General features: G+C 35.9%; 1 long non-coding RNA gene across 1 annotated transcript; it reads right to left on the bottom strand.

Annotated features, from left to right (window-relative positions):
* Positions 1-22128: 22128 nt before the first annotated feature.
* On the bottom strand, positions 22129-22683 carry LOC117152240. The gene is made up of 2 exons (XR_004462556.1): positions 22475-22683; positions 22129-22442 (listed from the first exon to the last, which is right to left on the bottom strand). It is a non-coding gene; the product is annotated as an uncharacterized LOC117152240 (long non-coding RNA).

The raw sequence follows: 22683 nt of genomic DNA, 5'->3' as shown, positions 1-22683 counted from the left end.
TTTATGGTATGTTAGTTGACTTCTTACATGTAGCGAAAAATTACCGATACCGACGATTTGTTTGTGAAGATTAAGGATTTCTTTGAACTTTTTGAAACTAGAGAAGGGATTACAAGTCTTCTAATCAAATCTAGAAGTGTTAAACAATGGACTGATTAATGTTAATAATAGAGTTTCTAAATTGGAATCTGCTATGAACTTTAATGAAGAAGCTGTGCTAGTAAAAATTAACTAGTAAAAGTAATTAATTAAATTAATAAAAATTAATTGATTAATTAATTAATAAAAATACAAATTAATTAATTAATATGCAGTTAACAATATTTTGGCCAAAATCATTCCTACTGTAGACTTTGGTAATTTTCGTATTAAAAATAGAAGGAAGGACTGCTGATTTTCTTCGTCCAGTTTGTTTATTTTTTGCATCCCGCGATATATCGAAATTAATACTAAACAACACGAGGATATAGAGTCTTTTCAGAATCGTTCAGGATTGAACAATAAAACAACGGACTTATTTCAATAAACTCTAGATAGAACTGCGGAATGCCAATGATAATAATAAAACAATTAGGTATTTTAATGGTTTGCCATAAATTGCGTTTAAACCTACTCCACCAAAAAACGATTAATTGAACTGAACATTTGTTATCTTATATAATGGAACGAGTCCGATAATACCATCAATGTTGCGACCTATCAACTAGGCAGCGATCAATCCGGTGCAACTGTTCGGTTGCGGTCAAGGACCTTGAACGATATTATCGCTCAAAGTAGAGATAGATTAAAGACGCAGAGTAATCTTGTGTTGAGTTGATTTATTTGCATTGTTTAGTAATACACGGAAGAATATATACTGCACGTAACTTAGTTTAACTTAGATCTTTGCCTGATGGCTCGTGCTTGATAACTGACTTGTGCTTACATTCTAACTCTCCGTCCAGGGAGTGCCCTTTGTCCTGAGAGATGGGAATCTATTTCTATCCAATCCTGTAATTCTCGAACCATCGTGGGCGTATCTCATGTGGTCCGTCTTGTGCGTACATGGTCGAGGGTGTGTAGACTAACATCCTGTTCTAGTGTTGCGTTTTCATCGGGTGTTGATGATTTGGACAAGAGGTTTACTTTAAAGCGGACCCGTCGAGCACTTAGCCTCTTGACGAGGTCCGCATTGTAAATCTTACAACTTGCGAGGTGAGAATTTCTAACTTCCCAAAAAACGCAGATGTGCTGTCTGTGTCGAAAACTGAGAATTACCCAAATCCTGAATAACCGACGAGGTACAGAATAGACGTATCATCTTATAGAACTTTTTGTCGTACTTTCTGAAATACCGATCATATAAAAGAGAAAGCTTTTGCCCTACCCTCTGCGATTTACAGTGGTAAATTTAGGAATTATTTTCAACCCAATTATTTTCAGGCCAAGATTGATAAAGTCAATAGAAGTAGAAATATGGTATATACAGTATAGTAGAAATACTGCCCAAAAGCATAGTTGTCAAATCGCATATCAGAAGACTGTTACATCTTTCGCGCAATTTCCATATTCCTGAAAAATTCAATTTCGCTAGAAAGAATTATTTACGTCAGTGGTTCTTAACCCACAGGTAAGTCATTATTGTGTAATTCGAATAACAAATATTTAGTGTGTATATTTATATATCCGTAATAAATCTCTTTCCTCCAAATTTGAAGGTTGTGGATGAGTGATCTAAATATATATTTGGCACATTTAAATTATAGGATTTAAATTTTGAGTTTAATCTTGGTTATCTGCGACGACACAAAATTATTTGAAGAGGTTTTGTAGTAAGCAACAGGATGCAAATTTCAGGTTTATTTGTAGTATCGCTCGCTTTTAACACTAAACCAAATTTCTACACAAATTTAATCATATTTAAACGTTATCATATCGCTTCATAATTTATGACTTTTCATAAAACATGCATACGATATATTTTTCAGTATTTACCTCTAGTTTGTTTTTCTTTTTCTAAGAAAAAATTGTATTCTGTCCTGCCTACCGCGGGCGGTTAATTTGACCGGTCAATAAAATATTTCATTTACTCTTAAAATAAATAAAATAAGTACAAAAGCCTATCTCAAGGTCAGATGACAAACAAAGTCAGTAATAATAAATAATAGCAACCGCTATGCTCGTGATCTTGTTATAAACCATAATCCATCCCCCGATCAAGATGGCCGCCAGGTGTCAAAGCATATCAACTGAAACCTATAATAATCCTAAGGAACCGCCATAAAATTTAGTATTTTTAAGGTCAATTGTTACGAACATTTTAAAAGTCGAGAAGTTTCTTAGGATTATTGCTCATTCCGATAAAAAACGAGAAAAGCGAGTTCTTCCCATGTTCAACGGTCAATTCCATCCTCGAGCAACCGTTGATAGAGATGGGACAACATCCATGAATATTTTCGAATAAATATCGCAGTCACAGAACATTTCTTACTTTTTATCGTCCTTTCGACCAAAATCCATCTCAGTTTGTTAGTCAATCAGCCAATCTAAACTTGTTATCGCTAAAACTCACACAGGAAGCATGTCAGGACGTTTTGTGTAAAGTTGTTATAAAAGGAAAAGTAAAGGATATATTCCATATATGGTATTATTCTGTGATAAATATTTAGCCTAAAAGTGTCAAGACTTAAAAAAAAATTACTTAAAAAACAACGGACATAGAAGAAGACTGTTCAGTGTGCAATGAACAAGAAACTTCAGCGACTGAAAACAGCATGGAAACACAAGAAAAGATATTTACAACCGAATAAGAGTTGAATATTATAAACAAGCGTTCACGTCCTGGGCAGAAAGGGAAGAAATTATCGTTGACACCAGAGAGTGAGACTGATGTAGATGTAGAGAACCAACGCATGCGTAATAGACGCAAGTCCCAAATCTGACAGGACATCAGTTCATAATATTTTTAGAGATATGCCAAACATCATATAATGAAAGGACATGTAAAGACGGCATTTTATCTTATCATTGATCGCCGTATAAGGCATCACATAATAAGATGCACAGAAGAAGAAGCATTTAGAGTATTGGGGACTAAGTGCGAGCTAGATACAACAAAACCAGATGACATCTTTAATTCTTTTTATACAGGGTGGTTGGTAACTGGTGGTACAAGCGGAAAGGGGGTGATTCTACGCAAAAAAAGAAGTCGAAAATATAGAATAAAAATTTTCTTTTTTAATTTTTTTTTAAATTTTTCCATCGAGACAGTGAGATCCATTATAACGAGAAGTGATAAAGTGCACGCGTACCGAGCGAAAATTCAAAGTCGATTTTCTCGAAAACAAAGCCTCAAACGAAAAATTTTTATTCTATATTTTCGACTTCTCTTTCCGCGTAGAATCACCCCCTTTCCGCTTGTACCACCAGTTACCAACCACCCTGTATAAAAAGAATTAAAGATGTCTTATATTCCTGGAATAAAATTTGGGGACCTGCACTTTTTTCAAAAGCAATGAGCAGGAATGACTTTGCTGAAATTATGAGGTTTATACGATTTGATAAGAAGAGCGAAAGAAGTCAATGTTTTCGAACCAAAAATTTGCAATAGTATCTACAGTATGGGACCAATCTATAGAGAATTCACAAAATTGTTATATACCTGGTGCATACATTAGTGTTATATAAAGAATCGCGGGAAAAGACTATGCAATAAAACTATCAACAAGTTCAGATACATTACTACAAGAAATTGTAAAGGTTAGAAAACTACGAAAATTTGTTCAAGATACGAGAAATATATATGCGGCAAATGTACCTTTGATAATAAGATAATTTGTAAAAAATGCAGCAAATTTGAGTAAGATATAAATAAATCTATATAAATAAAAGTGTAATTTTGTCTAAGTCTATAATTGAAATTAAACAAAAGTAAATTTGGGCGAAATTTTCTGAAAGTTCATCATTTTATATATTCAGTTATAAATTAACCATTATCTAAGTTAAATCATAAAAACTATTACTTCTTTAATCACCGGTCAGTTTGACTGCACACGGTAGGAATAGGTATACACGAAGTGTCGATAGGTGTAGTATTAAAATTAACGCAATTTAACAATTTTTTTCTGATAAATGCACTATATGACCTAAATGAACTCGGCGGTAGAATTGTAAGAAGGAATGAGGAAAAAAAAACAAAATATAAAAACCGCAATATCTTTAATTTTTAAGATGTACGTATTACTTGTCCCATTATCGTCAGTAGACGTGTCGTATTTGAATTCATTTCGTATTTTGAACGTATTTGAATCTCAACTATCCACTGGTTCGAATTTTGAATATTGTCTAACAATTTGTTTTACTTATGACATTACTCTAAGATGCATATATCACGTTTTCTTGCGTCACATTTATTTTTATGAAATTATCGATACTTATCTGATACATCTTCTAATGTATTGATATACGTTTCATACTTACAGTGATTGGAATAACAAAAAATAATCCCATTGTTAACAATTTATTATCTTTACGAACACTTTGAACTCGATAATCGTTGCGACACTTACCGGAGCTATGATAACCGAGTCAGGTGCTGCTTGCGCGAAGACGGTGTACGACTCAAAAAAAAAGGAACGAAAATGATGATCGCGTTTATAAACACACGAATCGGTCGACGTTTCGAACAAAAAATTCAAAAGACGAATCGTTCCGTTGGTAACGATAAATAGCGACGCGACTGTCACGTAAAATAAAAAAATCGAAGATGAAAATAAAAAACAGAGAATTTATTCGCTAACACCTTGATTACAACAATGATAATTTAGTTCCGAACTCCAGCCGTGACTTTCCAAGACTGAAGCTCTTACAATTCGACTTTCGATCGGATTCGATTATTTTTCCTTCGTTGCCCCTCAATATCCCCACTCTCCACGCGTTTGTTAGGCATCCGTGACCGTTGCCACGCATGCCTTGTAGAACATTCGGCGGAAGGACCGTTGGGATATTGATGGCTCACTAGACACTTTACTTCGGCGATATTGTTGCCGATTGTTGCCGATTGCCACCACATCTTTATCTCCGTCATTAGTCCAAGAAGAGGCGGACTGCCTCGTATTCCTGTGACCCTCTCAACATCGCTTCTACAATCGCTGAGGGGGTCAATCTTTCTCCTATGGCGTGCCGCAGAGTGTAGCGGGGCAGCTCCCAAGCCAGACAGACCTCCAGGGTGTGCTGCGCTGTGTCTCTGCATTCTCCACAGTGGTGGCAGATGTCTGTCATCTCTCGTCTGATTCTCCTCAGGAACTCCCCAAACACGCCGTGTCCAGTGAGCACCTGGATCATCCTAAATGTGAGCGGGAGGCCGTGGCGGCTTCTCCATGCCTCCCAGTTTGGGAGGATCACCTCCGCGCCTCGATGTTCGCCTCTCTCGTTGATCAGCTGGGATCGCCACAGGTCCCACGTGTCCTCCTCGGCGGGCGATAATAACCTGATAAACCTAAGAATGATTTCACGTCTGTCTGCATTGCGGGGTAATCGAAAGTTTTTTACAGCGTCCAATTTTTTGGGGTTTGGTTTAACTCCTTCAGCTGAGACTACATGAACTAAGTATTCTAGTTCTGGTTTTACGAATTCACATTTGTCCGATTGTAACTTAAGTTCTAATTCTCTGAGTCTCTGGAATACTACCGCGAGGTTTTCGCTATGTTCTTAAATCGTTTTGCCGAATATCACTATGTCGTCCAAATAAATAAAGTAATATTTTCCTACAAGTCCAGTTAAGGCTCTGTCCATTAATCTTTGAAAGGTAGCGGGCGCGTTTTTAAATCCGAACAGCATTAGATTGAATTGAAAGTGTCCTTGCGGTATCGAGAAAGCGGTATATTTCTTAGAGTTCTCATTCATTGTAATGTGGTGAAATCCTGAGAATAAATCAAGCGCCGAAAATAATTTTGCGTTTCCTAGTTGTGTTAAAATGTCGTCTATATCAAGTAAAGGATAAGCGTCTTGTTCTGTGAGTTCGTTTAGTTTCCTAAAGTCAATAACTAACCTCCATTTCTGTTTTCCTGAGGCGTCTAATTTTTTCGGAACTACCCATACCGGAAAGTTATAAGGGGTTTCGGATTCTTCTATAATATTTTTCTTCGTGTCTCCTATTTGTCGTGAAGTCTCGTCTCGACGACATTCCTATGGTCTGTACGATCGTGTGTTAGTAATCTTGTCTTTGGTTAACGAAATTGTGTGCTGAGTTAAATTAGTACAGGGAAAAAGGTCGGGTACTAAATTAAAGATATCAATGTAGTGAGGAATAATCTTTTCGATGGATTCGCGGATTGGTTTTTCAATGTGGTCTGTTCTCACTAGACTTTTTACTTTTGATACGTTGACATCATAAGAATTTTGTATATTGTTAGAAATTTCAATGTTTTGCTCACCAATGTTGATAAAGCATACTTTAGTTGGTTTGCTTTCCAGATAGGTTGTTTGAACTCTGTTTTCTCTAGGAGTCAAGTGTATTGGTTTCTGAAATAAAATGGTTTTGTCGTTTAGTTGGATTTTGTCATTGGATATTGGATAGTTATACTTCTCTAAACATGGTAGCCCAATGATTCCGTCTTCGATAGGGAAGTTGTTCGGTACTATGTGAAAAATGTGATTTTGTCCAAAAATTCGTTTCGTCGCGTATTCGTTCATTTCGTATTTGTCTCGTCCCATGGAAAATTTTTGTTTAGGCCCTATTTGTATCGCGTTGATAGTTTTGTTACGTTTCACTAAGTTTATTCCTGCTCCTGTGTTGACCAGAAATACTCGCTCTGCGGTTCGGGTTGATGAAGGTATTATGAGTAGTCTTTCTGTGGTGGTGTTGTCTCGTATGTCTTGTACGGTTTGTCCATATCCTGGTTCGATGTTGCTTCTTGTATTTCGTCCCTTTTCTCGGACTACCTGAATTCTTGCGGGTGATCGGGTGCGCTGGCGGTGATGGAAAATCTTGACATTTGTTGGCAATGTATCCCAATTGCATTGATTGGTTGTTGGGACGCTTACTAGCAGAAGGTAATCGATTACTTGACCAATTGGGTTGCCGTTCTTCTTGTAATTAGCGTTCTACATCGGCTTACTTTCTTTTCAGCCTCCACACGATTCAAAGGTTTACTGCTTAGTAATATTCGTCGCATCTGAGTCCCTTTAGGTAGATACGAATAGTCTTCTTTGTGATTTCTTGAGTCATGATCCTGCGTGTTAGTGATTGTGGATACTCGTTGGTTACTGCGTACACCAAACGGTTGAGTATTCTTCTAAAGCGAATATTGAAATTTTGCACTAATTCTTCGCGTCCTTGTCTTAATTCTTATAATTATTTCTGGTATTCGTCTGAAGTTACTTAAGCTGCTAAATTGAAGCTCAATGGGAATGTTATGAATACTTTGGACTGCTTTTCTATTATCTTTTCCACTTGTATTGCTTTTAACAATAGATCCTGCTCCATACAACGACCCTTCATACTTCTCACTTCTTCGATAAAATTTTCGACTCCTACGTCATCGTCCCCGTTGAGCGTTGGGATGTAACGTATTGCCTGCTTAGCTCGTAGAGTGAGAGGAGCGGGCGGAACATAGCCTCTCTCTTCCACCACGGGTTGTTCGATGTCGGGGTAGTCAGGTGGGAAGTCTGGAGCTGCTAACCCTGACAGTTTGCGTGCCCTTGCAATATTCCCAGTATGATTGATTGCTGTCGATACACTTTCATTATCTTTGATGATAATAGAGGCAAAGTCGTCGGTCGCAAGGGATCCGAAGCCAGTCCGTGGCTCTGCGAAGGTTTTCCCAAGTCTCTCGATTTCTGCTGCCCCTATGTCTATTCTTTTCGTCACTTTGCATAGACGAACGTAATATATCTTCTCGCAAACGGCCAATATTCTCATTCTGTTTTTGGATACTGTCCAATATTGCTCGTAACATTGGGTCAGTTGAGGTTCGTTTGTCTTAGGCACTATTATGCTGATTTTGCTACTTTCGGAGGAAGGCGAGTCTTTGCTACTGAAGCTAGGTTTTCCCTCCCGGTAACGTACAAAGGAATCCAGTTTACCTTTTATTGTCACTCCACTTGGTTCGTTGTTGCGGATGACCGTAGTCCCAAATAATTCTATCATCCGTAGATGATGAATGTCTTTTGGTTTCCGAACAAACTTTTCACTATCCTGGCAGGATCGCCAAAATGTCACGTAAAATAAAAAGAATCGAAGATGAAAATAAAAAAAAGATAATTTATCCACTAATACCTTGATTACAATAATAATAATTTAATTCCGAACTCCAGCCGTGAATTTCCAAGACAGAAGCTCTTACAACTCGACTTTCGATCGGATTCGATTATTTTTCCTTCATTGCCTCTCAATATCCCCACTATCCTCGCGTTTGTTAGGCGTCCGCGGCCGTTGCCACGTACGCCTTCTTCTCGAACATTCGGCGGAAGGACTGTTGGGATATTGATGGCTCATTAGGCACTTCGCTTTGGCGATATACATTGTTGACGAGTGCCGCCACATCTTTATATCCGTCATCAGCCCATCGGTTTTGAAGTGTGCCGGTCGTGACACTACCGTGGTTTGATTCCTTAACACGTTTTGATATTCGTTTGATACTGGTGATAAAACAAATATCAAATGAGTATTAATGATATGAGTTACTATTGATAAATTATGATACCGTACCGATTTTATATGGTTTTTATATTATATGGTTTTTAAGATCTGGTCTTGATCTTCGGTAACCGTTATGTGTTACTTCAGATGTCGAATCGTAGATTTCTCGAATTATATTTAAATCAAAGCGGTAGTTGCTGCCACCAGAAATAGACGTTAAACTATTTCGATTAGTTCGACTATCGTTCGTTATTTCGAAACGAGGCGAACGACTGAATGGGATAGATTCAGACATTTGTCGCACCTTTCTAAAGCGCGGCACTATTCTAAATATTCCAGAAGAATCTTCAACCTCAAAATATCGCTACCAAATAGAAACCGAAGAGCAATTTGAATAACACTATCGCGCTATGAGTGTGAAAATTGTGACGTGGGTCTATGTGTCGTACCGTGCTTTAAAATACATCACACATAATTGTATTATTAATTATTACAGTGAATTATTAAAGTTAAAGTATATGCATCATATCTTTAAGAAAAATTATAATTTAATTATCAAAAACTTCATTCCAATGTGCTTGCGTACAGAACATTATTCGTCACACATTGCAGTTCTGTATAGTTTACGCGTAATTCGTGTCAAACTCTAGCTTACAAAGAAATAGCTCTGCACTAAATTCAAGTCTAGTTTTTCAAGATTCGATATATAAAAGATTGTACAGTTGAATGAAGGAACGCAATATACAAGTAGAAAATTTAGTGATTTTGAAAAATACTGGGATTTTAAGACTACCACCTCGTTTGCAAGATATCTACAAAGCAACGGAATGGTGGAAGGACATATTCAGACTGTTAAACGTATATTGAAGAAGGCGAAATTTGAAAATAAAGACCCATTTCGATTCCTATTAGAATGTAGATATTTATTAACGTTCAATATGAATTATGAAAATACGGAAGACAATAATTATGAAACAGGGACAAATTGTGGGGCAGACAAATCACACAAAAAAAAGTATTTTAGCAGGAAAACGAAAGCTCTTTCGGATTTCTCAGTTGATTATAAGTTTAGAATACAAAATGAGAAAAATAAAGTGTTTGGTAAATCGGGGATATCTTGTAATATTTTAACAAAATCGGAAAGGATTGTTAATCCACACAAGAAACATATTATGCGCGATTCGAATAATAGTAAATTTAAGATTGTTAAACAGGAAATAAATGAAAACACACTATCTATTGGTGATAATAGTGTAAGAAGCGAACTAGATACTAAAATAGGTAGTAAGAAGAAAATGTGATAGGCCTTAAGAATAGTCAAACAGATGTAAAAATAAAAGATGAAAAGCGCAAAAAAAAAAAAACAATAGATCAACCAAAACATCTAGTTATTTAAAAGGTTACATTTTAAAATACAAATTTTATGTTATGCTATTTTAAGATGCCAAGATTATGATTCTTTATTTTGTTCAAAAAGTATATGAGTATGTGTACATAATAGAGCCAGCATGGCGCTGACCAAGAGACTGGGCATCTCTATTGTAAGACATGTTCTAGGATGAAGGTTTTATATCGTATTATAATAATATCATAATTTTATTACAAAATATAATAGACGTCGATAGTGAAGCGAAAATGTCGTACAATTACTTATCTGTTGATACTGATCTGTTGACGTATGTATTGTTAAATTATACTTATAATAGTTCAAAATATCCCAAATATTTTTTTTCACTACTAACTAAATTAGTGACAGCTAAACGGGGACCCCATCTAAATTATAAGGAGACTCCCATTCGTTTACTATTTACATTTTTCAAATCTACGATGTATATGTAAGAAATTAATTGCAGGATGTTATTCCACATATGTTAACAATACCGAACGTCCAATAGGATTTAATGTCAACGTCGTTCAAATTGTTCACTTCATCTACTGCCGATTCAACCTGAAATAGTTATAAATAACGAATGTATTACTGATATCTTTATACTGTTCATTTTCACAGTGTCTCTGTCTCTGACTTCGTCTTTTGATTTTTCTCAAATGACATTCAAAGTATTATCCATACATCTAGCCTTCTTATTGATATCAGCGATGTATTTTCTAAACTGAATTCTTTGGATAATACGTAGGGCTCAGGATATGATTCCATTCCTCCTATCTTTTTTAAATATTGTAGTTTTATTTTAGCTGGACTATATTGGATTATCTTCAACAAATTCTGGAATTCTCATCCAGAATTCAAATGAATTCTGGAACTTTTCCAACATGTCGGAAAACCTTCTTAGTTACACCTATTATTAAGTTAGAAAATGCTCCAGATGTCGGTAACTATATCCCGTTTCTATGCCCAGTCTAAAGGTCTGAGGTAGGATTTGATGTAAAGTGCCCCAGAAAAACTCTGGATGTTCAACAATATAATTTATTTAACAATCAACAGTCAACAACCAACAATCAGCAATCAACAATCCTCGCTTCTCGACTGTGTTTGCTTCGCTGTTACACTTGACCATTCGCACTCCGCTGTTCAAAACCGAATGAATTATTGGACAGGTTCTTTTCTTTTGTTGTCCCTCGATATCCCGACTACGCACGCGTTCGTTAGACGTCCGTGACCGTTACTGTGTACGCATTCTTCCGAATATTCGGCGGACTGTAGGGATATTAATGGCACATTAGGCATGTCTGCCTTACGCTTTGATGATATTATGCTGTGTCACGAAGCCATCGGAAAATTCCGTCGTCGAGTGCCGCCACAGGTCTTTGAAAATGTCGTTACCGATAAACTTGGTTTTATTATTATTTATTATTATTCTTAATCTCGAATTTTAGCTTTCTCGGTTGACGCTTGAATCTAAACAGTAGTTGCTACTACCAGAAATAGTCGTTAAACTATTTCGATTAGTTTAACCTTCGTTCCTTATTTCGAAATAAGGCGAACAATTGTATAGGATAGATTCAAGAACTTGTCGCGCCTTTCTAAAGCACAGCACTATTTTGAATTTCCAAACTGTTGCATTCTTGATATTTTATTTCGTTAATATGACGGTAATAGCAGCGTCAACTAGCGTGTCAATGCGACTGGTAAATAGGCTCCACGTTTTGGCTGTGTCCAGGAGTACTAGCATGGGAAGGATTAAAGTTTTCTTGCTTATATGTGAGGTGTATAGGTATAGTTAGTTAGTTGTGGGTGATAGTGCTACTGCTGGTGTAGAGGCCGAGATAGGTTCTGTTGCTGGTATAGATGTCGCTGCTGGGGTACTGCTGCTTTTCTTCTCGTTTTTGTATCGTGAAAGAAAAATCGGACTACAGTCGCCGGGATTTAAATCCGGGTTCCGAACGTTCGTAACCTAAGGCGCTAACCACTGCGCTGCCGTCATTCGATACTAGTTGGTGTCGAGTGCCGCTACATATGTATTGTCGATCGCACTTTGGAAATATCGCACTAAACAATCTAAGTATAATTGTTTGAAGACCGACTTCTTGATCTTAACTCTGACTGTTAAAACCCTCAACTTCTCAAAAACTACTGCTATAACTGAACTCAGCTTGATATTAACTCGCGATCAATTCTTTACTCAACTTCGAACTGACTGATTGACCCTTTACTCTAAGTGGCTATCCTCATTTAAATTATCACGGGATAATTGTTATGTGACGGTTTATTCCACGAACACGAGGAATTTTGGCACGTAATTGTTTCTGCGAACACTGCAATTTTCGTTTTTGCTGATGTTCTTCCAAAAGTGTTAGGGTTTCTTTTCTCCGCTGATGTGATTTTCGTGAAAATGTTTTTGAAGTTTTCCTTTTCTGAATTTCTTGCTATTGCATTCCTCTTGCAGTTTTAATTTCTACTGGTGATAAGTCGTACTCCTTGACACGTAGTTACCTTTGTTGATGCCGATACTTGATCCCTTGATGCGTGGCAGTGCTACGTGAGAAGGTCATAGTTCCTCATCTTTCGTTGCTGCTTATCGTACTAGGTATTGTGGTGGGGAGAGCGCGCGCAAGGTGGTGCGTGTCAGCGGGCGTCTCATTGTTCCTTGTTTCGATTTCGATTTCGTAGGTTAGGTTTTAATTTTGTTCAATAACATTGTTGTGTATTTGTTTGTTGATTTATCGCGGTATTCAAGTATTCATACGCGCCGTATCTTTTATTTCCTTTAAGCTTTCTGTTCTTAATTACATATGTTTAGAGTAATGGCTCGCGCTATTCACGGGTTGTGATGTATTCCTTTTCTGTTTTATGTTACGGCTCGTGCGAAGTGCGAGACGTGACATTGGTAATATTTTATCTGGCATTATTTGCGGGAAACAGCATGAATTTATTCAAGGTTGCTGTGCGATCACCAATCTTATTATATTTCGAAATTATATTTCCACTAACTTAGAAAATAATTTTCAGATTAATTGTGTTTTTAATGACTCTAAGAAATCCTACGAATCGTTTGATCATTTAATACTACTATAGAAACTCTTAGCTATAGGATGTATGGGAAACTTGTTGATGTATTAAGTCTTAATTAACTTTAAGATATTAACCTTACCGCTTACAAATTGTTAAAATAAGAAATTGTATATATTTCCTTATAAAAGCTACCTTTGGAATTCCTCAGGGGTCACATCTTGGCTCATTATTTTTTAATATTGTTATCAGTGATTTATCTGATGTTTCTGTTAATAGCAAACTTCTTTTATATGCTGATGACCTCCATATTTTTAGAGGAATTTCGAATATGAGCGACAAACATAAAATTCGAATGTGATTTAATCAGATTTGTGATTGGTATAGAATAAACAAAATGTACCTCAATTTCGCTAGAGGCTATCTAATCAGATCATTTCGTAAAAATTATCCTACTATCTTTAATTATGTTCTTTAATGGTCAAGTTATTGTATTTCATTGTATTATAACATTTAGTTAGGCCTCGATTAGAGTATGCCTCAATCATTTGGCCTTCTAAATTTTTAAAAGACAGCTTGACGATTGAAAGATTTCAGCATAAATTTCGAACATATATAGCTTTCCGTTTAAACAAACCTATGTTGCAACGATAATGACTATGAAAAATTACTTAATGTGCTTAATGTAACTTGTGCAGCTGATGATAGAATTAACAGTGGGCTTCCTTCCCTATTTAAAATTATCAATAGTCTGATCTCATTTCCTCTATTACTAGTGTTTATTTACTTGTACGCTTCTGCAAGGACTTTTAGAAAGAATCATATATTTTACTATGCTGTGCAATGCAAGTGTTGCAGTACCTAAAAATGTAACACAGAGAGACACTTCAACATTGCTTATATAATCTTTAATACAAACTTCCCAATAAAATCTGTAAATAGTAAAAAGAATAGGATGCGTGAGCTGAAAATGAATTTACAGCTAAACAGTAAAATATTTTCACGAAAACAGCTTCACAGTCAAAGAAAACTCTTTTAAAATATCTTACTTATTAAGAAAGAAAAAAAACATTTGTAGGTGATTTAGTAGAGGAAAATTTAGTAGAAGAAGCCACATTGTTAACTTCTGAGATACCTTTGGATGAGTATAAGAATAAAAATGAAATAATAATAGCAATGGATACAACGCAACTAGCAGCGGAAACAGTAACGCGAAGTATCGAAATTATTACAACAGACGTTGAAACAAAATTGAAAAAGTATTTAGAAAAATGCGTTTACTTAGTTTTGCAATTATACGAGTCTACTGATGCACCGGACACTTCTCAATTAGCTATTATTGTGAAGATGTTTTTCGACAACTTTTTACAAAGGAAGAATTCCTCAAGATTCTGCCTTTAATAGGACGAAGAAGAGGAAATGATATCTTCAATTTTCAAAAAATATATGAAAGAAAATAATTTTTCACTAGGAAAGTTTATCGCAATTACAAACGTCAACGCTCTAGCCATGAAAGAACCAAAACGACTTATCACGTTATGTAAACAACATAGTTCCAAAATTTATGTCATATTGGTGCATAATTCAGCATAAAATGTTATGTACAAGGGTAATACCTTTTCAACATGTCATACAAATAGTGACGAACATTAATTTGATAAGAGCTGCATCGATACAACACTGATTATTCAAATTACTCTTACAAGCATAGAACGTCGAACTTAATGATCTTACTCACACGGAAGTGCGATGGCTTAGTAGAGGAAAAGAACTCGAAATGTTTTAGATTTATTGACTGAAGTGAAGAAATTTCTAATATCGAGGAGTGAATCCTGCCCACAGTTAGAAGACAAAATATGATTATTTGATCTTAGCTTTCTCACCGATTTGAGAGAGAAAACTTAACGAATTAAATTTAAGATAACAAGATAGCAATCACTACAACGTTCAAGTGATAAGTGCAATAAATTCATCCAAAAAGAAATTGTTACTTTGAAACTCGCATTTGTTGAGAAATAATTTAGTCCATTTTCCAAATTTCGAAATGGACAAAATGAAACATTATTAACAATAATTTTGCATGACATTTGGGCATACTTATGGAAGAATTTAGTGTTAGATTCCAAAAATTTTCCGAATTGGTTTCATTAATGACATTTTTTATAAATCTTTTTAACTCTACGGACGAGAATGTATCTACTAAAATGACGGCTTATTTCCAAATTAATAGCCCGGGAAACTTGAAATTAGAAATTATAAATATAAGAAATGATATATTTAGATCACATCGGAATAATGAAACTTTCTGGAATTTAGTTGATAAGAATAATAAGAAAATGTGCTCTTGTAATACATTTGCATTGTTGTTCGACATATTCGTATGAATCTCTTTTTTCAAATATGAAGTATTTGAAATCCAAGTATAGATTACGATTCAGTGATCTTCATTTAGATCACTCCCCATGACCAAGAAATACCACTTACGTACCAGATTATAGTAACTTAGCTGAAAATACGCGTTGTCAAATATCACTTTAATGTCTTTTTTTCTTTGGTATATAAGTTTGAGGATAGAATTTTATATTTTGCAGTAATAAATGTATGTGTAAAAGTTCGTGTAAAATAGAAAACATTGAATGTATTTTAATGTTACAAATTTTTCTTCATCAAAATGAAGGTAAAGTACCCTGTGTCATAAAATTAATTATTCGGAATAATATTTGTAGTGAAAAGGTTGCAGATCAGTGCCATACATTATATACATTATAGTGGGTACAGAAAAAAGGGAAATTAGAATGTCCTGGTACGAAAGGCTTCTCGTTGTCTAGAATCATCCGCGACGACCGTGCCATGGAATTGTCTCGAGTATTTTGGGCATGGAAGTAGAAGGTAATACTCCTTTTCAGTACTTTGGTGGTCTTGATCGTTATAGTTATTGTATTAGACAGTTAGATGTCAATTCTTCGAGCGATATATATGTTATTACGCATACAGATGTAACAAGAAAGAATACATAATCTTTGTGCGATAATGTCAATATTATGAAATTGTATTTCGATTTACTAAGTTATATTGTGTATAATATTTTATAGTTTCTGTGTGTAAGTTTCAAATATATTTATGATCGCGTACATTGAACTGCTGATTATTAAATTACACTGTATTATGGATAAATAGCACAATGAAGATAAGTAAAGAAGGTGTAACTATGTATATTGTGAATACGTAGAATTCTCTGGATACATTTATTATGTACATCTTAGGATTGTCTAATTAACACTTTAACCATCCATCAATATCGCATGTGTTTCCTATTGGCCAATGTTTATGTATCACTATACGAAATTCCGGTTACGCAGTACGAGATTCGAGTTACGTCGATCAAAGTTTGTATTTCAAAACATTACTGATACGCAGAAAATATTGTTTGCAGTTTACTGGTAACTCAAACTCGCACTCAACGGGAGTATTATTGTAGTTGTGTTGATTATGAGGTCCGTGAAATCTAACAGGAACGTAATTGCATGTGAGGCGAGCAGTGATGAGAATGAATTTATTCATTCGAAGCGTAGGGGAATATAGAGGATTTTATCAAGTTGTAATTGCGAAAATGATAACGAAATAGAATATAATGAACATGGTAGAAATATTAAAGACATGTTGCAAGAGTTAGTTTTGGAGGAGGAAGTGGAAATCAGAAATGGCGATCATCGTCGACTGGACAACATTGAATGGAAAACGTTTTTCGGAACAAAGGTCTTTTGTTTTCACTTGCAAAAATTGAATTTGCCAAAGGAATTATCTAATGTTGTTCGCCCAGTAGTTATTCTGCCCTGTTCATAAATGACGAAGTAGGAAGTTCCAACATAAGTTGCGAAAGGGGATTATCTATTCCCACCAATGGTTACAGTTTGTCGTGATCGCAGATGGCTAGGGTAGGCTTCTGAGGAGCACTTCAAGTTGGTGGGGCCTGGTAAACACTGGTTTGGTAGTGGCTAATGGAACAATTGCTAATGGCTCCTTTTCTCATACCTATCCTTGAACACGGATGTACGATTCTTGGCACGGACGCCGACATTTTAGGAAGACGACGTAGGCCTCAAAACCCACCTTTCCAAGTAGGCAAATGGGGTGATGACGTGGGCTAAACACCTACACGGCGCGGGTTTTCCGACCGGCGGTCTTCGCGGGTTAATAACCTGCCGGACTCGCGTCAGCTCCTGCTTGCTAGGATATATCTTTGCTAGGGGCAGTGATCGGTGCTCCTCCTGTCTTATTCCTTTATTCCGATCCCATTCCTTTCCAATCGCGTGTCCCACTTGATCATGGCACGTCTCACCCAACAGTTTCATGGCTACGTTCGAGGAGTTCTTAGACGGGATTAGCAATTGGGTGAGGCGATGCCTTCCCCTCCAGGTACTCGTCTTGGAGGATTTAAATGCCCATCCTTTACATAGTGGGAATCCCCGCACACACGTTATCGGCCGAATGCTGTCGGACTGGGCACAGTGCCGCAGACTCCTGCTGGTAAACAGGGGCTCAATCAGCACATGTGTGAAACGGAGAGAGTGTTTTGCTGAGGACATCACATAAGATACCCCTAACGGGTTCCGACGGGTCTTAGGCTGAAGAGTAGCAGAGGATACCTCTCGGACCACCTCTATATATTTATGGAGGTGGAAGCTGTATCCAGGTCTGAAACAAGGTCCGCAGGGGATGGTTGTGGTACTCGGGGAACGGGGCGTTTACTGGACGGAAACAGATAGTGGTTGAAGGAGAGAGACCGCAATTTGCTTCTGTTACCGTTACGGTGTTTTGGCGTTTCGACGAGCTAACTGTGGCCTATACAGTACGGGCAATGCACGGGCTGGATTTCAGTGTCTCCCCCGCCAAGTCTGAGGCCATTTGGTTTTACGATAAGCGTTGGAAGGGGACTCTTCCGCCTGGCCTGTGCATAAATATAGCTGGGGAGGCTATCGAGATGGGATCTCAGATATCGTTTTATGCCAATGTTTTATGCGACATGCTACCGAAAATTGACGGGGTTGGAGTGCAATGCGCCAACTGTACGAGGGGGTATCCAATCTCGGGTCCTGTATGGAGCCGGTCATTACATTTGTTTGTCAGAGAGATATTTCAGTTTCCAAACAATTGACTGATATTCTGTGACAATTATCCTCATTAGTGGTCGTTCATTGTGAAAGTAAACGACTACGTTTACGATACCTAATATTCAACATGACGATTGTAAGTTCATCAGTAGTAAATTGATAAAGCTGTAAAATAACTTTGCTTAACTTTAAACGAAATAAACTACATGCATGAAACAATTACAGATTACGAATGATGGAATAATTGTAGCATATCTCGCCCAACAACTTTATAAATAATAATGAAAATTATATAATACAATACAAAGGTAAGTAACAGATAAATATTTTTGTCAATATTACATGAAAAATGTGTAAAGTTACTTTTTTTATTATAGCAAAAGAAATGCAATATGTTTGTTTTCCTTTCAATGGCAAACTGTTATAAAAAACGAGTATCAGGTTTAAGAATTAGATATTATTTCGCTTTTTCCCAAAAAATATTAAAAAGTCGACCATAATAGAGCACTACTAATAAGAAGATCCTCAACAAACAGAAGAGAATATTTTCAATTTTATAATATTATTAGTTAGAGCTACCACACGTACAACGAGTTTTCCTGTTGCTCGTGTCCTCTACCTACCTCTTTCTTTCATCCGTGCTTGACTCAGGAACAGAAAATTGATGTCGCTCGATATTTCTTTATAATTGGTATTTTATATTATACTTACCCGAAGTGTAATTGCAATGTAATGTTATTTTATTTAAAATTGCATTCAAATGCCAGAGTTATTAGCGAATTACAATAAAATCGTTCACATTCTTACAAATATTAAGACCTTTTTTCTATTTCGTTCATTTATTCATTTATTCATTCTATTTATTCAACATTTTCTTCTAAATTAGTTAATGGTCACTTTCCAAAAATTGAGTGCTATTATCTAATTTGATCTGATCGTTCCACTGTAAATACATCGAATGTTAAAAATAAGAAACGAGAAAAGGAATCGAAATACAGCAAGATACAGAATTCATATTCAGACAGATCAGTTTTAAAAAAAGGTAAATTAATTTAATTTTTATACTGCAGTGCTTTGGTCCGTTTGGACTATTTAGCAAACGACGGAACTTGTTTATGTTAGAACGATAAGAAGTCAGAGTCCGAAAACAATCCAAAGGACAGATTTAACATTAATATTCGGCAGCTTATAGATGGTTTGCAATATTTGGTGGTAGTGGTAGCGTACATGTTACACTGTTGCCATTCTGAATGTTCTCATGAGCGTGGATTCCAAGTTCATGACCACTTCCACTTTCTATCTATACTGTAGTACATTGGGTCTTTCTTAAATAATTTTCTCACGATACTACAATATTATTACTATTAATAGAAAAATCAAAGTAAATAAAGGAAAGCTGTGAAGAAGAAAAAAAGTTCAGTTATATTCGATGACGCATTATTTTATATTTTTATAATATCGATATATTCATGGTATATCCATAAATTTTTAGATGTGTATGCACAATTAATTTTATTCCAAAACATTTAATTTATTTAAAAATTGTGGAACACGTAATTGTTAGATATTAAAGTATAAACATAATAGGAGCCATTAGTTACATCAATAATTGCTAATACTTTTACTTATTAAACAATTAGATGAACTTTTAGGACCGTTCTGTCCTTCCCGATTTCGATAATATTTGAATATGTAAAGCTCAACATTTTGAACAACTTTTTCATAAACAGATAACCGCTGGATTCGCTTAGTTTTTAAGATACTCGCAAAAAGCTACAGGTACCGCTACAGTGTATTTCCGCATATAGTTTGCGCGTTTATGGCAGCGTATGCGTTAGTTTGATTGCCAGCCGTCGGTTGCTAATCTTCTGTTTATAAACGTGGATTAAGTGAACTTAGAAACTCCGTGCACCACTTATTGTGAGGCTACAAGATATGTCTATTACATTTTACTGAAAAATAGTTGTCATCAATGTATTGGGTTTGGATCAGTTATTTTAATCCGTCCGCTTCTTGACAAAATGTGCGTGAAATAATAACAAATTATTTACGAAACTGAGAAGCGAATGAATAATAGATACTATTTTACAAAATAAGATAATCGTTATTACTTCACCCAAGCGATTGAGAAATCTAACCCGAACCTAGACTCAATATACTGATGACATTCCCCTTTGTTGAATTATAGGTTACGATAGACGTTTTTTTACAGTTTTGCCTATTGGCGTTAAGCACAGGTTATTTAAACTTGCTCGTCCGTCGTTTATATACATAAGATAAGCAATCAGTGGCAGGCAATTAATTATGACGCATACACTGTCACAAACGGACAATTATAGACAGAAATACACTGTAGCGGTACCTGGAAATTTTCGCAGAAATAGTTGAAAACTAGGCAAATCCAACGGTTACGTGTATAAAAAAATGTTGTTTATACTGCTGATTTCTATAAGATATAAAGAAATTGTCGAAATTGGAGAGGATGAAATGGTTCTACAGTTTTATCAACAATTAATTACTTTTTATATATAAGCAATTTTTTTTAGAATTATGGCACACCATAAAAGTTGAATGACATTACATTACTCTTCCCGAGAATAAAAGAAATATAATTTGTAAAGTATGTCGAATTTCATTGGCGTATAATGGGTCGACCTCTGTTACAATTGTATACAGAATGCAAATGTATAGATCGTGCATGATATTTGTGAACTTCACAAAACACAATCCCTTAATTGATATGAATATAATATCTCTTGAAGCTGTAAATCAAATAAAATCTGTGACAAAAAATCTTGTCCACTATTTGTGCAAAAATGTTGGTCATAGACTGTTTCCGATCGCTCGCGGAGAAACGCGATCTCGAGGAATCGCGTCTACGGGAATCGTAAATTCCCGATTATACAATCGACGCCACGAAGCTGATCGATCCCCTATTTCGTTTAAGATAATAGAGGTAATTGAATGGATTATAACATATATTTTCGATACCTCTATCTATTCTTTTTTATGAATTTCATATGAAATGCAGTAATTTGATTAAATTCTATCAAATATACTTTCATATAATGCACATAAATGCACATTTTAAAAGTTCATTGACCATATTTGCACTCAATGTTTTATATCTTCATTCATTAAGGGCGGGGTAAGGTTAATTCGTACAAAAAAAGGCATGTTTTTGTGAATTTTTTCTGACGATACAGTTAAAATTTCTTTTTTAAAACCAATAGTACATTAAAGTATGACATTCGAAGAATATTGTATAAAATTTTCACGGAGAAATATTAAAAAATACGGCAATGGCAGCAATTATTCAGACGTGTCTCGGAAAAAAATATAATTGCGGTGCCCCTCAGATCGTAGAGCTGGATCACTAAAATCAAAAAATTAAAGTTCATTCGTTAGGTAACAGCTTTCCCCAGGTATTGCTGCGAAGATTTTTTCGAAATTTCAATTTTTCACTTTTTTGGAACACTTTGAAGGGAAAAACGCGATTTTATGCGAAAATTTTCGGCTAATTTGTTATTTTAAAATAAAAATAATGAACAAATTTGAAAAAACTCCACAGCGTTACGTCGCAAATTATGTACAGAAGTAGTTTTCAAAATTTCAAAAGGATCGGTGTAGTAGTTTTGAAGTAATTGGGGGCACCGACTTTGAAAACGTGAGTTGTGGGGAAAACGCTTTAAAGTTTTGAACACTAAAAAATCTGGTATAAAACGTTCATAAGCGAATTTTATCGGTTTACCTCTTCACTAGCGTCGAAAAACAAGGGCTAATTCAAACGAAGAATCGTTACGCGCCTTAAATTCTAATGATAACCCGACATATATATGTCGGGTTTACATTAGAATTAGGGTTAGGGGCTTGAAACGAATCTTCGTTTGGGTTACACGTTGTCGTTATGCAATAGAGAAGACATTGACTAGTGCAAATACGATTGTGCAATATCGGAATATATTAAAGGTGTAATTTTGTCCGATTAATTATAATTTATTAATAATGGATTGAAAATACAGATATTAGTTAGACAGAGAAACGATGTTTGATTAACAGGAATACTAAATGCAACGCTCGTATTTACATCAAATAACTTGACCACTATTTGGTAACTCTCTCTCTCTCTCTCTCTCTCTCTCTCTCTCTCTCACTAGCAACTCTGACACTCGACAGCACTCGCAACTCAATTCTAACGACTCTATGCTTCGACGTCTCGATCAACTCTGACCCTCGCCAATGCATTCCTGCTCGGTCGTGCTCGCTCTTGCTCTCGTCCTCACACACACACACAAATGCACTCCTGCTCGGTCGTGCTCGCTCTCGTCCTCTCACACACACACTTTTCGGCTCACATACTCTGGCCTCTCGATTGCCACTCCTTGAAATATGAAACCGTACTTTTGTTCTGACGCTGCTTATCTTTTCTCGCGTCACTGTTACTAGGCGCTCTTGGATGTAAACAAACCACAAAAAGACGACGTACACGGTGTTTTCTAATTTCAGTCGATCTCCAATCAAAGCTATTCTACGATATATTAGCG

Source organism: Bombus impatiens, unplaced genomic scaffold (genome assembly GCF_000188095.3).
Source record: "Bombus impatiens unplaced genomic scaffold, BIMP_2.2 scf_0891, whole genome shotgun sequence".
In the NCBI taxonomy this organism is placed as follows: Eukaryota; Metazoa; Arthropoda; class Insecta; order Hymenoptera; family Apidae; genus Bombus; species Bombus impatiens.
Note: the sequence above shows the minus strand (reverse complement) of the source record. Positions and strands in the feature narration are given on the sequence as shown.